At 36.6% G+C, this 23,279-nt stretch overlaps 1 pseudogene; it reads left to right on the plus strand.

The window, feature by feature from the left end:
* Window positions 1-1,608: 1,608 nt before the first annotated feature.
* On the plus strand, window positions 1,609-16,953 carry LOC113928608 (annotated as a pseudogene).
* Window positions 16,954-23,279: the final 6,326 nt, after the last annotated feature.

The following is a 23,279-nucleotide window of genomic DNA, read 5'->3' on the forward strand; positions in this document are numbered from 1 at the left end:
GAGATCCTGACCTGACCTGAAATCAAGAGTCAGCAACTTAAGTGACTGAGCCACCCAGGCAGCCCTAATGTAAAATAGTAGGAGAAGGGTAGTAGTCTTTCGAGGCATCTTTTTCTTCATTTTTCCCCTTCTCCCAAGGTCAAGTTCAGGTAACGTTGTGACGGTAGGCGGGGAAGTATCTAGACCTCATGGTGGCTCTCACCAACTTTGGATTGGGGTGTAGCAGTTTACTGTGTGTTTGAATACCTCCAATACTCAGGGCATTTTCCATCTGCCCTCCAGTTTTCTCCTCACCTCAAACCCCTAAAAGGCAAGTTGCTTCTTAATTTTTAACTACCTGCCAAATCCCCTATCTTGCCCCACTTCCAGTCCACCAAAAGAGACTTTTAGGTCTAAATCCTTCCATGCCACATGGAGGCCGGGGTGTGGGGGCCACCTCTGTATAAACATGTCACACAGACAGGGTCTGCTCTACTCTCCTTTCCAGTGGCTGCAAGATACCTCAGAAGCATTCTCTGGCTATAGCCCAAATGGAAAAGAAGTATATGCTCCCACTGCTTTGCACTTACTACTATCTTATTCTTTCTCCCTCTATCTTTGGTCCAGGGTGGTAGGAGTATCTGACTTCATCTCGAGGATCCAGGCAGAGTTACCCTAATTACATCTCCTCCAGAGCTCTCGAAGTCCTCTCTAGAGTAGGATGGCTTCTTCTTTCTGTACGTCTGAGCCTTCCTGACAGCCTTCCTTCTCTGTGCACTGAGGCCAATAGTAAAAACCCAGGCCTCTGACTCTCTTGTTTTGCTTTTTCAGTGTAAAAGGAAGATTTCAAAATTTAGAAAACATACTACTACTCCCAGCAAAGCTTGGTTCACAGGACTATCATCTAGCTGTGAACTCAGGAATAATTTAATTCTGAAGCTCAAAGTTGAATAATGACTTATTTGTTCTAGGAAATATCTCAAGTAATGAATATTACTCATCTAATGGGTGGGGAGTCATAGAGAAGTGGATTTGTGGTAAATATAAAATACATTGGTTTAATATTTTCAAAAGTATTACCCTTTTAAATGTTACTTTGAACAGTGTGCCTTAAAATAGACTTTTATTTACATATCCATTGATGAATAACCCAAATCAGACTATGTAAGGCTGATGATACTTAACTTTATAGGGTTATACAGAATATAAATTTTCTGAATAAGAGATGCAAAATTATATTCCTTTCTGCTTATCTTAGTTTTATTACTGCTGAAAGTGTAATATACAAATGCATTCAAGTTCAACCTTGAAAAATTAAAAGAACATCATTTTTTATGAGCCCTACCTTCACCCACAATTATAACGGTGACTCTCTAGTTTCGGTCAAACAAGAGGCTTAGTCAATACATAAGAGGGCACAAATTCTAAAATTTCCATCCTCAGTAATACGTATATCTGCATCAGTACTTTCATGTTCATCTACCCCAGAAATGGGTGTTGTTTATTCCAGATTTGCAAATATTTATGCACTCCACTATTTATTTCAGCCTGACTCACTGCTTCTGGAATGAGAAATGAGGAAGTCAGAATTGGTCTGCTTCACAGTTGCTTTGTGGATGGAGTCAGGTAATGTATGAGAAGGGTTATGGCCCAGTGGATGCCTGTAGTCTGGTGAGGCAAATAAACATTTGACAAGGAACTCACATTTTCTGAGCACCTCCTATCTGCTAAATGCTTTCAGAGAAGAGAGAGAAAGATTTTGCATATCCTTAAAGACCAACTATCCTTTTATCCTGGAGGCTCAAAATGTAAATGGAATGGAAGGAGAGAGCTATCATTTATTACTTGAGAATCTACTCTCCAGGTGCTGTGCATAACTTCTATTATTTAATCCTCAAAGCAATCCCACAACAATCTCATTTTTCAGATGAGCAAACTGGACCCATAAGAGTTAATAGACTTTCTCAGGACCACAGTGGTGGTACCTGGTAGACTGGGACTGGAATCCAGATCCATTTCGTTCTAAATCTCTGGCCTTTTATACTACACCAAAATAAATGTAAACATGAATTTGCCTTTTCTCATTTTGGCTTTGTTGGGATTTTTTTCCTAACAGGTCAGTGAATCAGGATGATTCTATAGTTCAAAGAAGAACTAAGATGGTTTGTTGACAGAACATGTAGAGACTACCTGAGAATAGCAACTTAATATCCCAGAATAAAGTCTTAGAGAATTGCAGCTAATAACTAACTGGGAAATCTTAAAGGCTTAAAACAAGTGCAAGGATTTACTTTTCTTCTCTAGATTATTATGGCACGTCTGACAATCTTTGATATTTCACATAGCACATTATCTATTTTTTGCTCACTAATTAGCCATACTCAGAGCTTATAATGCCTGGACCATTGCCCAGCACAAACTTGGAAGTTTTTTTGTATGGATTGGCAATGTAGAAACTATAGATATGCCTTAAATGTACTAACAGAGATGATTATTTCCACATCTCAATATTATTTTCAATTTCAGTGTCTAAATATGATTTATAATCCACTAATTCAATAAGCAGTGAGTGAATCATTAATTCATAAATGGTACATTATCTTTTTAGAGCAGAGAAATGCCACATGCCTAGGAAAGTAAGTAGGATTTGAGTCTTGTCCATAATTCTTTTATTTAGAGTTGATTTAGAGTGTATTTAGGGCTAATTTGGAAATGTAAACTTAAGAGGACTTCAAAAAAGATTTTGCCTCCTCATCATTTTCCATTTAGTTTAGAAATGATGTATTTAATCAGATAAGCTTCATGTCAGAAGATGATGGGAGCAAAAAATAGAGAAAGAAAATGAGGAGAGTAGTATGAGTAGAAATACACTTCAAAATCAATCCTACCTCACACTAAGGAAAACCACTTTATATGGAAGCAACATTATCAGACAGACATACCTCCACTTACCCTATTCCAAGAAAGGAAAAAAAAAAAAGGATAGAAAAACCCAAAAAAATTACAAGGCCCTCAACTTTTCTTTGCCATTCAGAAAGAGTGTTTTAGAGTAGTTGATTACAGCTGCAACTTGGTAATTTTCCCCTGAGCCCCTCACTTTAGCTGACCTTAAAAGGTAATATGTTTCTCTGTAAATTTCTACGTCTGGGATGGCATCTGGAAGAGGAGAATTATACTTCAGGTTTATCCAGCTTTCCTGGAAAGTAACTTAGCTTTATTTACACCTGCCTTCAGAAAATAAACACTCAAGCAGCCCTGATGGCAATAAACCAGATGGAATCAATAATTTACATATCTCCAGAGGAGTCTCTCAAGAAGTAAAAGCAGAGGAAATGATTGGCTATTTTACAGAAATTGCCTTATTTTAACATATATAAGACACACATACTTTCATTGAATTTAACTGAGTCTATATTTGCCTCAGTTACATACTACTGAGGACCAGTGCACTGTTTCTTGAAAGAAGAAAGGGAGATGGAGTAATGGGGGTCAGAGTAAGGGGAGGAAAGAAAAGAAAAAAGGGGGCACCTGGATGGCTCAGTTGATGGAATGTATAACTCTTAATCTTGGGTTCATGAGTTCAAGCCCCACACTGGGTGTAGAGATTGCTTAAACAAGAAAAATCCCAAAGAAAAACTTAAGAGAATAAAAGAAATTCACTAATGCTGAGTTCTTTCCTGCCAGGAAATTTTCCAATCCCAGTGACCTGATTTTCTTTGATCTATTCACTATAAACACTCAGATAAAATAACACATTTTCCCACCCTGTAAGAATATAAATATGGCCATTTAACTTCTCCATGTCGTTCTCTAAATAATGGATTTTATTCGTAAATGTGCCTCCAACTGAACTATTTAGAAAGGTAGTCATAGATGTGTTTTGATCAGTGATCAGTGTCAGAGAACCGTCTCCTGCTTTGCAGAAAGTACAAATCCCCATCCTTCTCCTTCAGCAGACTCACTGTCTCCTTTTTTTCTCTTTTCATTTCCTATGCTTCATCAGCTTCACTCCAAGCCCTTAAGTGATGTTTCCCTCTATCTCAGCAGGAGGAGGGACCATGTGTCCGTCCACCACCCTCTTTTTCGTATTGAATTTCTATGTGTTTCTGCTGTTATCCCTCCAGGTACAACTCATAGGTTCTTCATGTTCAGTTATCCTCTAAATTTAATCTCTGAATTTACACTATACTTACCAAGAATCAGAACACCATTCTTTGTATTTTATTTAAAGATTATTTCCTTTTCACCTACCCTTAATAAAATTCATCACATCAATAGAGAATATACTTGAAAATATAATAATAAATTACTTTTTTTCCTTTTCTTCCTACATAGTTTTCTTAAAAGGAAACAGCTTCAAGACTGTGTTATAGCTTTAAAAACAAACAGTTGAATTTGCAGCTTGGTTTTCACATCTGTGCTTCCCTTATCCCTTCCCCACTAATTCTTACTCTTTCCTTAATGCAAACTCCATCTCTTCTTTAAGTTAACAATGTGTGATCAAGTTCTGTGGATCCATTTTAGGATGGTAGATGATGAGATAAAATGAGTTCCCACTGAGTGAATAAAGTCTCTATAGAGTCATAAGCCTTTGGCCTTGATCACAAGTCATTTGAGGTATGTTGAGGTATACCATAAAATAATAGTAAATCCAAAAGAAGGCAGAAACATAAGGGAAAGGAAACAAATTAAAAAAGGCAAATAAAAAGCAAAGAGCAAGATAGTAGATTTAAATCCACTTGAGTTGCCAATGCATACCCACTTGAATGGTTAACATTAAAAGGACTGACAATCCCAAGTGTTGGCAAAGATATGGGACAACTGAAACTCTCATACATTGCTAGCCAAAGTGCAAAATTATACTTGAAGAAGGATCATTGGAGCTACTTTGAGAAGTTTGACAGTTTGTTCAAATGTTATATGTAAACTTACCATATGACTCAGCAGTTCTACCCTTGTTGTTTACCTAAGAAAAATCAAAACATTTCCACACAAAGACTGGTACTCAAAATGTTTTAGCAGCTTTATTAATAACAGCCCCAAACTGGATATAATCCAAACGCCATCAACTGGTGAATGAATAAACATCCTTTGATATATTCATACAATTCTCAGCAACTTAAAAGGGACTAAAAATTGATGCATGCAGCAACATGGGTGAATCTTGAAAATATTATGCTAAGTGAAGGAACGCATATGTAAAAACTACATACTATATGATTCCATTTATATAAACTTTTAGAAAAAAGACTAAAATCTAGTGAAAAAATGGTTGGTACTTGTTACTGGTTTGGGTGAGGGGAATGGATTGACCACAAAGGGACACAAAGGAACTTGTTAGAATGATGGAAATATTCTGTATCATGATTATAATGGCAGTTACCATTGTATACACTTATCAAAACTTATTTCAGTGTACACTTAATATTATTGAATTTTGCATGTAAATTATACCTCTATGAAGCTGACAAAAAGATAGTTGAGTTAGATTGTACTGATCAAAAAAGAGAATCTACTTTAAAAAGTTGGGGGGGATATATTTTGAAGAAGGAAGGAGCAGTGTTAGGGCCCGGGAGGGAGGGAGTAAGAGAGAGAGAAAATAAGGTATGAGTGAATATAGTCAGGACAGTGGAATGCTTTGCTTTGATGCAGTCACAAAATTGAGGTCATTTAAAACACAATAGGAGTTTAGTCAAGTAGTATTCAGGCCTCTCAATAAAGACTAAAATTTAGGGAGCTCCTGGGTGGCTCAGTTATTAAGCATCTGCCTTCGTCTCAGGTCATGATCCTAGGGTCCTGGGATCAAGCCCTGCATTGGGCTCCCTGCTTGGTGGGAAACCTGCTTCTCCCTCTCCCACTCCCCCTGCTTGTGTTCCCTCTCTCACTGTGTCACTCTCTGTCAAATAAATAAATAAAATCTTTAAAAAAAAGACTAAAATTTAGAATGTACCACTCCTGACGAGATATATATTATAATAATGAGATGAAAATGAGAAACTAGGGGCACCTGGGTGGCTTAGTCACTTGGGCATCCGACTCTTGATTTCAGCTTAGGTCATGATCTCAGGGTCCTGAGATCAAGCCCCATATTGGGCTCCATGCTCAGCAGGGACTCTGCTTGAGATTCTCTCCCTCTGCCTCTGCCCTCACTCATGCTCACATGCACACACGTGTGCTCTCTCTCTCTCTCTCAAATAAATAAATAAATCTTTAAAAAAAAATGAGAAACTATTTGCAAACAATATAAATGGTAATGAGAGGCAGAATTAAATGTGGTTTGGGAAGTTTTTGTTTTGTTTTGAGATTTTTAAAAAATCTTGATTGGTCTACACAAAGCTCTATGTGTTTAATATATGTAACTTGATGAGTTTAGACATAAGTGTACATCACGAAACAGTCACCGCAATCAATGCCATAAACATGTCTATCACCTCCAAAAGTTTCCTCCCACCCTATGTATTAATGTATTTAATTATGATAAAATACTTGGCATAAGATCTACCTTCTTCACAAATTTTTAAGTATATGGGGAGGAGTTTGACAGGTGTTGTAAAAAAAAAAAACCACCACCAACAACAACAACAACAAAGTGGTGAACCCAAAAGGGAAAGAATTTGAATCTCATAAAAAAGAGTGTTATTACCTAAAAGCCAATCAAGAGAAACTTCTGAGGGCTCTAGCATTGTTTCAAAGTCTGTGTAAGTAATATACCATGTAATTGCCTTTCTTTTTTCTTTTCCATTCAGTGCCATCTTCCTAGAAGAGCTTTAGACTGGAGAATGGTTGAAGCTTACCATTCTAGGGCCCCAGGTAGGTTTGCCCAGAATTGGAACAACCCTTGCTGTTTGCTGTTTAGTTTCCTATCCTTTCCTTACTACCCTCAAGGACCAGTTATTGCCTACAATTGGAATAGAACAAGGTGTCTTTTTCTTGGCCATTGGCAGGTTTCTGCTTCCAGAGGCTTGATGTGATAATCCACTAATCTTCAGAATATTAAAAATGATGTATTTGTAGGAGAGTTTGAATCATTCTATCGTAATTTCAGGAGTAGCTTCATTTTTCACATTTGGAAGCTACTCAGTTGTCATGGTGAACAAGTTATTCGATTTTTTCTAGTAGATTTTATTCTCTATAGCCTTTTTAGGTTCACAGCAAGATTGAGTGGAAGGTACAGAGATTTACCATATGCCCCCTATTCCCACACACGCTCAGCCTTCCTCATTATCAACATTCCCCCTCAGAGTGGTACATATGTTACAGTTGATGAACCTACATTACACATCATTATTATCACCCAGAGTCCATCATTTACGTTAGCCCATCATTTACATTAGAGTTCACTGTTGGTGGTGTACGTTCTGTGGGTTTGGACAAAACTTATAATGACATATATCCACCATAATGTTATCATAAATAGTACGTTCACTGCCTTAAAAACCCTTTGCTTCACCTATTCATCCTTCCTATCCCACTAACCCCTGGAATTCACTGATCTTTTTACCATTTCCATAATTTTACCTTTTCCAGAATGTCATATAGTTGGAAACATACAGTATGTAGTGTGTAGCCTCTTCAGATTGGCCTCTTTCACTTAGTAATATTCATTTAAGTTTCCACCATGTCTTTTTTTTTAAGATTTTATTTATTGATTTGTCAGAGAGAAAGAGCACAAGCAGGGGGAGAGGCAGGAAAGCCCAATGTAGGGCTCGGTCTCAGGACCCTGAGATCATGACCTGAGCCGAAGTCAGATGCTTAACCAACTAAACCACCCAGGCACCCCTGGTTATGATTAGTTTCGCAAGAGACCACCAAACTGTCTTCCACAATGGCTGTATGATTTTGTATTCTCACCAGCAATGAATGAGAGTTCCTGTTGCTTCACATCCTTGCCAGAATATGGTGTTTTAATGTTCTGGATTTCAGCCATTATAATAGGGGTGTAGTGATATCTCATTGTTGTTTTAATTTGCATTTCTCTGATGACATATGACATATGACATTGAGCATCTTTCATATGCTTTTTTGCTACCTGTATGTCTTTTTTGGTCAGGTTTCTGTTAAGGTCTTTGGCCTTTTTTTTAATCAGATTGTTCATTTGCTTTATTGTTGAGTTTTAAAATTTCTTTGTATACTTTAGATGGATTGTTTTTGAATATGCACATTTCTTTAATTGTTGACTCTCTGATGTGTAACTCTTGCTATGTGGCACTGTTGGAAATAATTTAGTAAAAAACAGATTAAGTATAAATCACTAGATTTTTCTCTCTAATGAAAATTAAAGGACTTTGGTGAATTGGTAAAAAGTGAAAAGAAAATTTGGTGAAACTTAAAGTAATATGATAATATACAAAATTCTATTTAGGGAGAGATTTTAGTCATTCTTAAACCTAACTCTCCAGGACAGTTTGACCTGAATGACCTGTAGTAATCCTATTGGCTATAGAAAATAAGCTCAGTACTCCTCAGTCAGAAAGTCCCTGTATTTATATCTACTATGAATGGTACAAATTAGATCTTCAGTAAATGTTATAGCAATAAGTGTTTTTCCTTATGCTGTGGTTATATATAAATTTGGTGAACTAGTGATTGTTTTGAAAAAGAAATTAACTTATTTTTAAAAAACTATTTCTAAAAGGAAAAGCCAAAGTTTTCTAAAGTAGACACATCTAGTAGGTATTTCTTATCTATATTGTTAATCATAAGTCAGTGACTTTATCTGATCTTTGTTAAATTTGCTAGACAGAGTTGTGACTTTGCTGCACAACAAAGACATCAGACTTATGTTAGTGTTTGAGAGAGTACAGATCTTCTCATGGAACTTAAGCAAGGGGGTGACTGCCTGATATACCTGCTACTATGAACTTTATGATAATGATTTCACTCCTTCCCTCTTCGCTCTGCCCACAAGTAGCACAATACAACAGTGATTGCCTCTGGGCAACACCGAAGAGGTTCACCCCAGAAAGTCTCACTCGCTCACTTCCATTGTACAACTTCTTGAGTGTTCAGGGTAGGCAGAAACAAGGGGGTTGTCTAACACAGAGGAGAAAAATGATTGCTTCTGTTTGATTATAAGCTGAAGGTTCCAGAGTTCTTGCATGTTCGCTGTACAGCCTCAGACTGGCTGGCGGTAGTGTGGCTTTCCTGGATGTTGTTTTAGGCCTTCAGAATGAAGGCTACAGATCTTCTCAGTCACCCGAACCCTCTGCTTTCTAGTCCTGTGCATAGTATGTCTGGTCCTTTTATTCTCTTCCTTGAAAAGCTTAAAACTATAGGAGGTTCCTTCATACTTTGAAATCTTCAACCTACTTTATAACTTCAAGCCAGTGGCAGTCTGATCTATGTACTAAAAGCTAAAACAAACAAACAAAATAAATAAGCACGTGTCTTGAGAGCCTTTGGTATCCCTCTCAGCTAATCATTGCCCTGGCTCTGCCATCTGAAACCTATGTTCCATCACACCAATTGCTTTACGCTTCAGATGTAATTTTATAGTTGTATCAGGTAAACACTATAATTCATTTTCTCTTTATGTGTATATTGTTTATCTTCAGTGTTCCGGGTTTGCAACTGTATACAAGTATTTCAAGGACCGTATAAACTAATGAAGGCAGGCAGAAAAGAACATAGGTGTAATAGGGTAAAAATTAATAATATATGAATGTTACCAGCCTTTGTCTTTTCCCTGATGGCTAAAGAGTACTCTGGCTTTAATGCTTCATTCTCAGTTTCTTCCTCTGAATATTTCCTCCCACCCTCAGAAAAAACCTGTAATATTGCAAAAGTGATTATTTTGAGCTTCTGTAATAAAGAAGCCAGAGAATAGAGCACAAGGAAGAAGATAGAGAAACCCTAGAGATCAGGGTTGAAGCAGGGCATCTGGAGGGAACTGCCAGTAAGAAAGTAGATAGAAATGAATGACACTTAAAATAAGAGAATTATGGGAGAAATTGTGGGCTGATAATAGGCATGCCTTCTATCTTGCCTGAGGCTCCACTAAAAGAGAAGTTAGAAGTAAAAGAAAGAGTAAACTCAATAGTACAGTGAAGAGAAATGGAAGGAAATGTTCCAGACACTGAGGGATTTCAACAAAGTTCTGGGAGATGGAAAGTGAACAGAGATTGCTGTGGACTGATAAAAATTAGTGGTGGAATCATAGCCCGGAGTACACTCTGAAGAGCTGGAAGGAACAGGAGTCAATGTACAAGCTGGAACCTGAGCAGCTTCTGGGGTGAGAAGCAGTGGAAGCGCAAGAGGCAAAGGTGAGGCGCGGGGTTAACACGATGTGTGTTTGTGTGGGATAAATTCGAATGTCTTTGCCCGGTTCCTCCCCAGTCTCCACATGCAGAGTGACTGGAACACAGTGTTTACCCTAAAGCAAAAAAAGGAGAGAATTGTGCTCTAAAGAAGTGGAAGGAACTGTCTGTAGAGAGCTTAGGCTTCTAGGACCAGAATAAAGACCTCTTCCTTCAGGCTTTTGAAGGACCTGCCCTCTGACAGCTAAAACTCTAAATCCAACCTTCTAGTGGACACTTACATGCTTTGAACTTGTTATAATTCTCATAGGGAAAGAGCAATGGAGAATAAAAAATACCTTAGTAAGCAGCAGAAGAAACCTTTTCTAGCTATTCTTGGGCTTGTAGTCACTCGTTCTTAAATAAAAATATACACCCAAGGTCATTAACAAAAGAGGTTTTAAACCTCACCATGGGAGAAACAAGAATGCTTTAGTGAACAGAGAGAAAATAACTTTTTAAAACACTCTAGATCTGGGAAGAACCAAGGTGAAAAAAAAAAAAGAAAAAGAAAGGAAGAGATAAAAACAAAGAGAAAGAAGATTTTTTTTTTTAAAGATTTTATTTATTTATTTGACAGAGCGAGACACAGCGAGAGAGGGAACACAAGCAGAGGGAGTGGGAGAGGGAGAAGCAGTCCTCACGCCGAGCAGGGAGCCCAACGTGGGGCTCGATCCCAAGACCCTGGGATCACGACCCGAGCCGAAGGCAGACGCCTAATGACTAAGCCACCCAGGCGCCCCAAGAAAGAAGATCTTAGAAATTAAAATTACTGAAATAAGAGCTGGGAGACAAAGTTAAGACAATTTCTAAAGTTGTAGAATGAAATGAATACAAACCTCTACAGTGATATGTGAGTTTACCATGTTGAAAAGTTTGAAAATCCTCATGGGGGACTGAGTGAAATGGAAATTAGTTTTTACCTCATGATTAATAAATATCCACATTCTTTTAAAATGGAACCATTTTTGCCATACTTTTCAAATCAAGCACCTTTGCCACAAGCATTTTCACCACATGACTAATGGGCCATAAGGCAATTTTTTCATAAAAAATAACCGGTTGACTGTTCATTTTCATTTCTACATTGATATGGTACTCCCATTCTTTATATTATATAAATCTTAGCCCTCATAATGGTTCATATAGTGGCACACAGTTTTGATTCCATATTTCCCATACAGCTTTGGAACCTCTATCAAAGAGACATGTGACAACATGCCAAAAACAAACAACCGTGTTAAAGGCTTTCAGAAAGCAATATAAAGCTCACAAATATGCATCCTAGTATTTGGAAATACCTCTCTTAATAAAGGAAAAAATTTTGGTGAAAAAAGGAAAAGTATGATGCCAAATGAGACAAATCAACAAGCAAAAAACTATATAATACTATTAATGAAAGGCTTCACTGAAGACAAGTACTTGGATAAAAGCTGCAAGATAAAATCAGTTATTTGAGCAGTGTTGACCAACCTACACACCTTTTAAATGTATTTGAATATTTTATATATAGCAATAAAGTCTTTTTAATTTTGTTATCAAGTTTCTTATTTCATTATATCCTTCTTTTACTTTTCATGATTTTCTCTTCTACAGAAAAACCACCTTATGACCGTTTAGTTATACAGCGAAAATATATGTGGCAAAAATCCTTGTGGCAAAGATACTTATGGCAAAAACTACCTAGAACCCTATTTTTGGATTCTAAGAGAAGGCTCACACTTCACTTTCTCTGATTAGTGGAAAGATGTTGCCCAGTTCCATAGGGCATATACCCTGGCAATGTGGCTATTGCTTTTGGACTTCAAATAAAGTCAGCCTTGAAATATTTTTGAAATATATACTTCATACTATCAGAAGCATGTTAAGCTGCATATAACTGGAAACCTAACCAATGATGTCTTCAACAAACAGGGGTTTGTTTTGTTCCCCAAGCAAGAAGTCAAGTGTGGATAGTCAAAGATATTGGTTCAACAGCTTAAAGATATGACCAAAACCCCCAGGGTCTTGTTATCCTTCCATTCTTCAATCCTCAGCTGTTTCCTTTAGTTCTTACCCTTGTCATCTCATGGAAATACCCTCACATCAGTATCCTAACAAAGAAGACAGCTCTTTTTCTTCTCAGAAAGGAAGCTCTTCCTCAAACTCTCTCTTGAATGTCATTAGTCAGAAATGGACTGAATCCATTTCTTGTGCTGAGTCCAAAGCAATTACTAGCAAATCAAATGAAACCTCCATGACTTACGTAGACCAGTTATGATTTATCCTCATGAACTGTGGGTGGGGACTCCTTCTGCTCAGACTACTTTTTAGCTAGAGGTCTGTTTATAGGGAAGAAGAGTGGTCCATTGAGGAGCCAACAAACTCTGCCACAGGTGTATCCTACAAAATGTTTAATTCTTGGACTGGATATAGAGGGATAATAAGTTAAGTCACACAAGATAGGAAGTTAGGAAAGGCAACAAAATAACCCAAAATATAAAGAATTCCTACGTAGGGATGTTGTAATAAACTTTGTGTTTAAATTTTGCTGACTTACATGTATTTGTAGAGTAAAATTCCTATTTAGGCTAGTTTATTGTGTTCATGCCTTCCTGGCTGAGAGTTCCATATGGCTGATGAATTAATATCAAGGAAGGAGACTAGACAAAAGGCAAAATCTCCAATCCCAAGTTCTTTACCTTTCTATTCACCTCTGAAATCCTGGGTAGAATTGATGAAGTTCCATGGGGGCATCTCCTGTTTAATGTATCTACAGCATTTTTTTTTTCACTTCTTCCTCAAAGGAATTCAGAGAGGATGTTATCTTATTAGTTTCACCAACAAGACCATAGCTGAGAAATCACAGAGTTTCCTATCGTGCCTCTTGCTTCTCCTCTAAGACAGGTATTTATGCTAGACAGACATGTGGGGTGGATCTAATGACAATAGGCACACCCATTTCTTTCTTTTTTTTATTATTTTTTATTTTTGATGTAGTGTTCCATGATTCATTGTTTGCGTATAACATTCAGTACGTGCCCTCCTTAATACCCATCACCAGGCTAACCCATCCCCCCCACCCCACTCCCTTCTAGAACCCTCAGTTTTTTCTCAGAGTCCATAGTCTCTCATGATTCATCTCCCCCTCCAATTTCCCCCCCTTCATTTTTCCCTTCCTGCTATCTTCTTTTTTTTTTTAACATATAATGTATTATTTGTTTCAGAGGTACAGGTCTGTGATTCAACAGTCTTACACAATTCACAGCACTCACCATATCACATATGTCTATCACCCAGCCACCCCATCCCTCCAACCCCCAACCACTCCAGCAACCTTCAGTTTGTTTCCTGAGATTAAGAATTCCTCATATCAGTGAGATCATAGGATACATGTCTTTCTCTGATTGACTTATTTCGCTTAGCATCATACCCTCTAGTTCCATCCACATTCATTGCAAATGGCAAGATTTAATTCCTTTTGATGGCTGCATAATATTCCATTGTATATATATATACACCACATCTTCTTTACCCATTCATCTGTTGATGGACATCTTGGCTCTTTGCATAGTTTGGCTATTATGGACATTGCTGCTATAAACATTGGGGTGCATGTACCCCTTCAGATCCCTACATTTGTATCTTTGGGGTAAATACCCAGTAGTGCAATTGCTGGGTCGTAGGGTAGCTCTATTTTCAACTTTTTGAGGAACCTCCATACTGTTTTCCAGAGTGGCTGCACCAGCTTGCATTCCCACCAACAGTGGAGGAGGGTTCCCCTTTCTCCGCATCCTCGCCAACATCTGTTGTTTCCTGACTTACTAATTTTAGCCATTCTGACCGGTGTGAGGTGGTATCTCATGGAGGTTTTTGATTTGGATCTCCCTGATGCCGAGGGACATTGAGCACTTTTTCATGTGTCTGTTGCCCATTTGGATGTCTTCTTTGGAAAAATGTCTGTTCATGTCTTCTGCCCATTTCTTGATTGGATTATTTGTTCTTTGGGTGTTGAGTTTGAGAAGTTCTTTATAGATTTTGGATACTAGCCCTTTATCTGATATGTCATTTGTAAATATCTTCTCCCATTCTGTCAGTTGTCTTCTGGTTTTGTTGACTGTTTCCTTTGCTGTGCAAAAGCTTTTTATCTTGATGAAGTCCCAATAGTTCATTTTTGCCCTTGCTTCCCTTGCCTTTTGGGATGTTTCTAGGAAGCAGTTGCTACGGCTGAGGTCAAAGAGGTTGCTGCCTGTGTTCTTCTCTAGGATTTTGATGGACTCCTGTCTCACCTTTAGGTCTTTCATCCATTTTGAGTCTATTTTTGGGCATACCCATTTCTTAAAACACCCTAACAGACTTCAAAAACTAAACTGAAGTCTGATTAGTTGTAACGGAGTGCCACTTTTCTTCTTTAAAGTGGTTTGAATAATCACAGGTGCTGCCACCACTACTGATTATGAAATAGAATGGCATCTCTAAATAGTCCTTACTTTGGAGGAGAAAATAGTCTTAGATTTAGTTGACTCTGTACTCTTTATGTCTGCCTCCTCTTCATGTTGACATTTACCAGTCTATAGGAAGCCACAATTTTGTACTATGGTCATAATTCCTTTGGACATAAGCTAAGTTTATAAGCAAAGAATATACAGGAGATCTCTGAGGATTTTAAAAGCACTTTCTTTTATATTTTCACCTGTTATGAAGTACTGTGACTGGCATTACAGAAAGTGAGGGGGGGGAAAAGGCTGCCACAGAAACTGTACCAACACCGTAAATTGGTGGGAAGAAATATTGGTGTTTAAGTGACTAATAAATGTTAAATTATGGGACTCATGTTTAATGTACATAACCATGTCACCAGTTTCTTAATTTACATGATGAGTAGGAAGACATGATTTTAGTGGTATAGTACTGGTGTCTGGGGTAAAAGGGCAAGGAGCTGGGCAAGGTGAGTGATTCTCAAACTTGAGTGTGCATTATCAGTAACATTTACACGACTTGTTTAAACACAGATTGAGGGGCCCACCCCCAGATTTAGGACCAGTAAATCTGACCTGGGGCCTGAAAATTTGCATTTTGACAAGTTTGCTGATGATACTAATGGTTCTGGCTTAGGGTCCACAGTTTAAGAACCACTCCTTACAGTAAAGAGTGCATGATTGCATGACAACAAACCAAAAGGTAGCCCAGATTTGAAGTTTGTTCTTGCCCTGTTCATTCATATGTCTATTTATTGTGAGCTTCTTCTGGCCAGAACCAATGTATTACTCTCTGTTCTTCACCAGGGTCTCGTAGAGTGCCTGGCACATAATAGACGGTACATATTTACTGGGTAACCCACCCTCCATTGGCCCCCTCTGATATCTCCACTGATGCCTGATCCAAATTCTCAAAACATGTCTATCTAAGACAATTCCACCAACACAAAATTCCTCAAGTTTCAGTTCAAAAGAATGACTCAAAGAGATCTTGTCTTTGGTTCCATGGGATCACTTTATGCTTTCTTCAATTTGAGGACAAATGATCATTGTTGTGGTTGAAGAAAAACAAAATACAACTATTAAGACATTGTAGTGAGTACAGATAAAAATAATAATCTTAGCTCCAAAAAGCAATGGCACTTGAATATTCAAGCTATTTTATAAGGTGTAATGAAAAGTAATAATTTAACCTCCCAAATTTCAAGCAACTTCACTTTAGTATTTTTATTCATTTATTCAACTGGCATTTATTACTCTTTCTAGGTGAGTTATTAGTCCTTTATCCCTCTTTGGTACCTGATGATACCTCTATTATACCACTAATCACACTTTATTGAAAAAAAATTTCATGTCTATTTTCCTCAGTAGTCATATATTCCCCTTAAATATATGTCCCTATGGATTACACTTGGTATTAGAAATATAAAAAAACGAGCATCATAGAGTCATTGCCTTAAAAAACTTTCCATTTGAGAAGACGAGACAAGAATGTACATTAGTAAACATTGCCATGGGCTGGAAAGGTGCTCAGGCCATGCAGTTTGGACAACCTTTGGTTTTTGACATGGATTATGATAATTACATGAAACCAAAAGAACTCCAGAATACTGTTTCCCAACTTTTATAAAGTGAAGGATGGAACAGAAGAGATGTTGATCCTTTCCATCTTTATTTCTGCAACCTTAAAATAGATGGTGCTTATCATAAAGAGTTAGTTAAACGTTACGGAGAAAAATGGGACAAATTGATTTTAAAACAGCAACAGAAAAGTCTCATGTAGATTTACTCCCAAAGGATAGTATTATATATTTAACTGCAGATTCTCCCAATGTTATGACTACTTTCAAGCATGATAAAATTTATATAGTGGGATCTTTCATTGATAAGGCTATGCAGACAGGCACATCCCTAGCCAAGGCAAAACGGCTGAAGCTGGCAATAGAATGCCTTCCATTAGGTAGATATTTACAGTGGGACACTGGTACCAAAAATCTTACCTTAGATCAAATGATGTGTATTTTTTTATGTCTGAAAAACACTGGTAGTTGGGAAGAAGCTCTGAAGTTTGTCCTAGGAGAAAGCATACTGGTTATCTGGAGATTCCTCAGCATTCTCAAGAGTTTGTCAACAGATTGAAGAAGTCAAAGACCTTTAATTCATTTCCAAAAGGCTCTCTAAATAGACACACACAAAAAGGTGGCTTAAATGAGAAAATTTGATAACTTAAAAAATAAATGGTCACAATATATGTAAATCAAACCATGATGCTGTATGCCTAAGCTTATACTGTAATGAATGTCAGTTATTTCTCAATAAAACTGGAAGAAAAAATGGAGTGGGGGGGAAAAACCCCACAAACAATTGTAATAGTTTATGTATATTTTTTTCGCTAGAAATTTCAAACTGTTGGGGGAAAAAAGATCCTATTCATCTTGAGAGCAAGGACAGAGTATCTCATGCAGTCTTGTAAAATGTCCTATTCATAATAAATGCCCAATGAGTCATTGTTGAATTTAATGATATAATTTGACAGGCATACAGAAGGCTTCCAAGGGCAGGAACTCTATCATATCTGTGTACATCCTTTGCATCATGAACAATGCCTTACATATAGTTAGGAAGCTGGTATACCTGGAAGTTCTCAGGTGCATTAACTTATTCAACTCCAAAGTGTTTTAGCTCTACAAATGATTTACAACTCTAAGAAAAAGAAATTCTTGCCTAATAATCTTAGAATCTAAAGTCTTGCACTGAGGTCTGGAAACTGCACAGTGCTGCATTTAAAACAGCAACAAGGAAATGAAATAGGGAGATTACAGCCTAAGCTGATACTAAAATAAGATGTGTTAAGATGAAATTATAGCTGCTTAAGGGTGTCAGGAATTTTATCAGGTCTTTGCCTAGGCCTCATTGTGCAGGCAAAGGGTAGAATGATTAAAAAAAATAATAATAAGAGTGAAGACATGGACTTATTTCTACCTACCCTCCAAAACCAGAGGATTTGTGGTTGTTTAACATAAACTACTGAAATGTACATTGGCTAACGTCTCCATAGTCGTGGTTTATTAGCTTTGGCAGTGTTCTTTTCTGTTTAAGTTCAGATCAGGCTGGTGTGCAAGTAGTGACGATATTGAGGAATGTTTAAAAAAAATTCTACCTCAAATTGCCAACTAACAGGGAAAAAGGATATTTCATGGATACATCTGAATAACTAAAGTGTGCTGACGTGTTAACACGAAAACTCCTGCAATATATGAAGAAATGTGTTATATTCGTCATTTTACCATGGAGCCAAGGTATTTATAAGTCATAGTACTGAAAGAAGGATCAACTATCCATACTGACTTAATTTGCTTTATTTTCTGGAACTTACAAGTCGAGATGCAGATGACTGTGTTAACATAGCATGATTCTGTAGGTTGGCATTTGGGACCTTTTTGATCTGTGCTCTGATTTTGTGTGGTTTGTTACAATGTGCCCCATCAACTTCCTGAAAGTCTGGTGTTGCCGTATCAATGCATTCAGGGTGTGAATGCCTTGGACTACATGGGAAGGAGCCATTTATTTGTTTGGTGCAAAGAAGGAAAATAGGAATTTTAGATACTTATACTTTGCAATCAGTTATACACCCCTAGTGATATCCATTCTGTCCATTTTCTTTTTTTTAATCTTATTATGTTAATCACCATACATTACATCATTAGTTTTTGACGTAGTGTTCCATGATTCATTGTTTGCATATAACACCTAGTGCTCCATTCAGTATGTGCCCTCTTTAATACCCATCACCAGGCCAACCCATTCCCCCACACCTCTCCCCTCCAGAACCCTCATTCTGTCCATTTTCTATCACAGGAGACCAACTCTTTCATTGTGAAATAAACCTAAATCATAATATTGTTCAGTGAATAAGTGCATGCATATATTGTATCTAAAAAACCCTTATACATAATGGTGCTGTCTACTTTTTTTTAAACCTCCTTACTTTATTCTTGATCCATTAAAAATCCACAGGGCACCTGGGTGGCTCAGTTGGTTAAGCGACTGCCTTCGGCTCAGGTCATGATCCTGGAGTCCCGGGATCGAGTCCTACATCGGGCTCCCTGCTCAGCGGAGAGTCTGCTTCTCCCTCTGACCCTCCCCCCCCATACTCTCTCGCTCTCTCATTCTATCAAATAAATAAATAAAATCTTTAAAAAAAAATCCACAGGTTTTCTTAGTTTTGAAAAATATTTCATAGAGGACATTTTACAGCATATAGGTTATAGAAACTCAGACTTCTGATCATCATTTCTTTAGGTGTTTAATGAATGTGCAAAGTACTTCCTATCATGGGGAAGCTTGAAAACATTTTTTATAGTAGAAAGATTTCTCGCGGTGCCTGGGTGGTTCAGTCGTTAAGTGTCTGCCTTCAGCTCATATCATAATCTCAGGGTCCTGGGATGGAGTCCTGCATCAGGCGCCCTGCTGAGCGGGGAGCCTGCTTCTCCCTCTCCCTCTGCCTCTCCCTCCGCTCCTGCTCACTCTCTCTCTCTCAAATAAATAAATAAATAATTTTTTTTAAAAGATTTTATTTATTTATTTGACAGAGAGAGACACAGCGAGAGAAGGAACACAAGCAGGGGGAGCGAGAGAGGGAGAGGCAAGCTCCCCACCGAGCAGGGCGCCCGATGCGGGGCTCGATCCCAGGACCCTGGGATCATGACCTGACCCGAAGGCAGACGCTTAACGACTGAGCCACCCAGGCGCCCCTAAATAAAGAAAATCTTAAAAAAAGAGAGAGAGATTTCTTATACTCTGAAATGCTTTATACCATGGGGGTAGGGTAGATTCTCAGCAATATTCCTACCTCCCACACTCATAGCAGATGTACCCTCTTTTTTTGGTGCGTTCAGACCCGGTCTCATACATCTTCTCCATACCTGCTCCAGGTAGTCACCATCAATTGATGGGTGGTGGCACTAAAATAAAAGCCTTTTGCGCTTTGGTTCAAGGTTTCATTTTCTCTCAAGGATGAAACTCAGCATCTAAGATCCAAAGATGTATGTACAAACCCAGACTCCCAAGCAAAATTGACAAAATTTTAAAGCACACAGATTTCCCTTTCCCTAAAAATTCAAAAATTCCTTGGCAGAATTTGCAATAAAGGAAACCAATTTTTTTATTTGTTTTCCTCTCCTTTTCTTTTTTTTTTCCACTTTTTTCCATCCCACTTGAAACAGATTTAATTGCCATTCAGCCTGGAGAATGCATTGGTATTTAGTTGATTTTTTTTTTTTTTTGCAATTTAAAAAGTAAGTGTAATTTATGCCAAAGTGGATTCTTTCAGAATATATATGTGTAAATGTGAGTGTGTATATCTGTCTATTTATCTATATCATTGACCAATAGAAAATATTTTATGTAAAGTATGACAGCAGATTTCCTATTGTCATATCTGTATTTTTTTATTATTATGTTAATCACCATACATTACATCATTAGTTTTTGATGTAGTGTTCATTTTAACAACTATAGCAAGGTCAGTATGTTGATCTGAAGTGGGAAGAAATGTAAGTAACATTGAATATCTTCTATTTGTCAACATGGATATCTTCTATATTTTTAAAAATCTTACCTTTTTACGTCACAACAGTCCTAGGGAGGAATAATAAATTTCATGTTTACTGTTAAGAAAATGAGACCATGTAGGATTGAATTACTTGCTCAAGTCATGCAGCCCTTAAGTGGCAAAGCCAAAATCCAAACAAACTTACGACTGCCCACAAGGACCTTGGTTGTTTTATGAAACCTTAAAGATTTTATTTGTTCCTTTGCTTATACTATGTATGATTCCTAAAATGAGTTAACAGAATCTGAATAAGTAAACTCATAGATTAGGACTTCTGGATTCTTTCAACCATTTCCTTGAGATTTTAGTTATGCCTATGTTCCTGCACTAGGCAAGGAATTAAACCTACCATTGTTGTAAAAACAAAAAACAAAAAAACTATATAAACATATGCCATGTAAAATTAAAATAATGCTCAATATAGAATATTTTCTTTTAAATATTGGCTATTTTTATTCTTACACAGCCATAAAAAAGAATGAGAGCTTGCCATTTGGAACAAGTTGGATGGACCTAGAGAGTATAATGCTAAGTGAAATAAGCCAGACTGAGCAAGACAAATAGCATATGACTTCACTCATGTGTATAATCTAAAAAACAAAACAAAGAATAAACAAAGAAACAAAAGCAGAATCAAAAGTATAAAAACAGAGAACAAACTGATGGTTGCCAGACGGGAGGGGAGTGGGGGGATGGGCAAAATGGGTGAAGGGAAGTGGGAGGTACAGGCTTCCAGTTATGAAATGAGTAAGTCATGGGAATAGAAGCACAGAATACGGAATAGTCACTGATATTATAATAGCGTTGTATGGTGACAGATGGTAGGTATGGTGAATCACTATTTATACACTTGGTACCATTGTGTATCAACTGTACTCAAATTTAAAATTTGTAAATAAATAACTATTGGCTATTTTTGTTTTATGCATTTCTATTTAAATCTTAGAATTTTCTTATCAATGTATATAAAATTACCTCCTGGGATTTTTGATTGAAATTGCATTGAATTTATAGATCAGTTTATACAGAAACGGCATATTTACAATAGTAAGATCTCTAATACATGGCCATATATACATAGAATACATAATGTTCTATTTATTTAGGTCTTCATTGAATTCTCTCAGCAGAGGTTTTGTAAATCTTTTGTTAAATTTATTCCTAGATATTTAAGAATTTTAATACTATTATAAATAGTGTATCTTTAAAAAAAATGGTGTATCTTTTAAATTTTTATTTTCTAATTGTTTAAAATATCAGTATTTTATATTAGCCTTGCATCCAGTGTACTTGCTGAGTTCACCTATTAATTACAGATCATAAATATTTTGGTTTTTCCACATAGAAAATATGTAATTTATGAAGTATGCATACTTCTTTTCAAACCCTTATAATTTTTACTTTTTCTAGCTCATATCATTTCTTAAGACCTCCAGCACAATTTTTAATGGAAGTGGTGATATCATAAAGCATCGTGATCTCATTTCCTCTTTCAGAGAGAAAGCTTTTAATATTTCACCATTGTTGTTCTCTGTAGATTTTATGTTGGTACGACTTATTAGTTTAAGAAAATTACCATTTTACTTGTAGTTTGATAAGAAATTTTTACATTTGTTTAGTCATGAATAGGTATTCAATTTTATAAATGCTTTTTTCCATATCTGTTGAATTAATCACATGATTTTTCTCTATTCTGTTAGGTGATAAATTGCATTGGCTTTTTTTTTTTTAATTTATTTATTTATTTGGGGGGGAGGGGCAGTGGGGGAGAGAGAGAAAGTCTCAAGCAGGAGGAGCCTGATGCTTGATTTCACAACCCTGTGATCACAACCTGAGCCCCTGAGCCAAAACCAAGAGTTGGACACTTAACTAACTGCACCACCCAGGCACCCTGGCTTTTTTTTTCTTTTTAATGTTAAACCAACTTTGCACTTCTAGAATGAACCTTGCCTGATTATAATATACTTTTTAAAATAATTTGTTCCTGGGTTTGGTATCTTTTTTCTAATGTTTGTATTTATTTTCTTAAGACAGGTGACCTTTAGTTTTCTTTTCTTATGATGTCCTTGGACAAGTTTTTATAACAAGATTATCCTTACTTCATACAGTGAGTTAGGAAGCATTTCTGTCTTTTCTGTTCCCTGAAGAACACTATTGTTTTTAAATATTTGGAATATTTTACCAGTGAAATCATTAAACAACATCAGTAGAGGTTTCATTTTTTATTACAGGTTCAACTTTTAAAGCAAATATTGGACAATTTAGATTTTCTATGTCTTCTTGTATAGGGTTTGATAAGTTATACTTTTAAGCAATTTGTCCTTTTCATGTGATTTTTTAAATTTTGTAGATAAAGTTGAAGATGAATGTCTTCTTATGATCCTTTTCATGTTTATAGGATCTGTAATGATGCCCTCTTTTCTTTCCTGATTTTGGCAATATTTGTGTTCTTTCATTCTCTTTTGATGTGTTACTAGTAATATCAATTTCATTAGTCTTTTCCAAAAAAAACAGCTTTTGACTTTGTTGATTTTTTTCTTTTGTGCATTTTTTTCTATTTTATTCATCTCTGCTCTTCTCATTATTATCTCCTTCCTTTTAATTTCTTTGGATAAAATTTCATTTCCTTTCCAACTTCTTCATATAGGATTCTTAAATCATTGATTTTTAGGCTTTTTCTCCTCCATACATTTGGTGTCATAAATTTTTTTCTAACCATAGTATTAGCTGCACCCCACAAAAAGTAACATGAAATATTTTCATCATTATTCAAAGTATTGTTTTTTTATTTTGATTTCCTTTTTGACTTTTTGACTTAATTTTGACTTAAAACAATGACGTATTTTTTTAAAAATATAGAAGGATATAGAAGATTTTATTTTTTATGGTATTAATTTTGGCTTAATACCAGAATGGTCAGAAAACACTCCAAAT

This window comes from Zalophus californianus, chromosome 5, assembly GCF_009762305.2.
Source record: "Zalophus californianus isolate mZalCal1 chromosome 5, mZalCal1.pri.v2, whole genome shotgun sequence".
NCBI lineage: Eukaryota > Metazoa > Chordata > Mammalia > Carnivora > Otariidae > Zalophus > Zalophus californianus.